Genomic DNA, 909 nt, shown 5'->3' with positions numbered 1-909 from the left:
ATATCCGCTTTGATTTTTTCATTTTGATTAATTTTTAACATTTTCAGCCACTAGCTTAATGTTAAACTAGCAGCGCCACGATTTTCTTGAAAACAGTAAGAGGAACAAAATTTCTTTTGGTGGTACAAATTGAGTCCCAAATATATCCGCTTTGATTTTTTCATTTTTATTAATTTTTAACATTTTCAGCCGCTAGCTTAACGTTAAACTAGCAGCGCCACGATTTTCTTGAAAACAGTAACAGGAACAAAATTTCTGTTGGTCGTACAAATTAGTACAAATTGAGTCCCAAATATATCCGCTTCGATTTTTTCATTTTGATTAATATTTAACATTTTCAGCCACTAGCTTAACGTTAAACTAGCAGCGCCACGATGTTCTTGAAAACAGTAACAGGAACAAAATTTCTTTTGGTGGTACAAATTAGTACAAATTGAGTCCCAAATATATCCGCTTTGATTTTTTTTATTTTGATTAATTTTTAACATTTTCAGCCACTAGCTTAATGTTAAACTAGCAGCGCCACGATTTTCTTGAAAACGGTACGAGGTACAAAATTTCTTTTGGTGGTACAAATTGGTACAAAGTAAGTACTAAATATTCCATTAAGTCCGACATAATTCTGCTGATTTGGTCCTGCCAGCTTAAGAGATGTATCAAATTTAACTAAAAGAAACGTTTCCAGTTGGCGTGCGCCCTTGGGTTGTGCGATCTCATGCAAACGTTTTCGATAAAACGTAATCGATCCTCGAATCCGTCGTTCCACTTTCCAAGTATTACACGTATGGTTCTTTGACGGCCTCGGGAACTTTGTTGAATAAGCAACCGCTGTGGGTTGAATAAGAAAAGAACGATTCGTGGAAAAATCGCTTCTTGAATTTAATTCTATTATCGGATGTTTAGAACGAA

The 909-nt window shown here is 34.9% G+C and overlaps 2 protein-coding genes across 2 annotated transcripts in view; one reads left to right on the top strand and one right to left on the bottom strand.

The window, feature by feature from the left end:
* The window catches only part of LOC128880132 (uncharacterized), a 32,880-nt gene that overhangs the window by 5,925 nt on the left and 26,046 nt on the right, over nt 1-909 (bottom strand). The window lies entirely within an intron of this gene.
* Nucleotides 1-909, top strand: part of LOC128880127 (carbohydrate sulfotransferase 11) — a 29,163-nt gene that overhangs the window by 3,160 nt on the left and 25,094 nt on the right. The gene's annotated exons all lie outside the window — the stretch shown is intronic.

The sequence above is a fragment of the Hylaeus volcanicus genome, chromosome 7 (genome assembly GCF_026283585.1).
Source record: "Hylaeus volcanicus isolate JK05 chromosome 7, UHH_iyHylVolc1.0_haploid, whole genome shotgun sequence".
NCBI classification, from domain to species: Eukaryota; Metazoa; Arthropoda; class Insecta; order Hymenoptera; family Colletidae; genus Hylaeus; species Hylaeus volcanicus.
The sequence above is the reverse complement of the archived record's forward strand: the minus strand, read 5'-3'. Positions and strand labels throughout refer to the sequence as shown.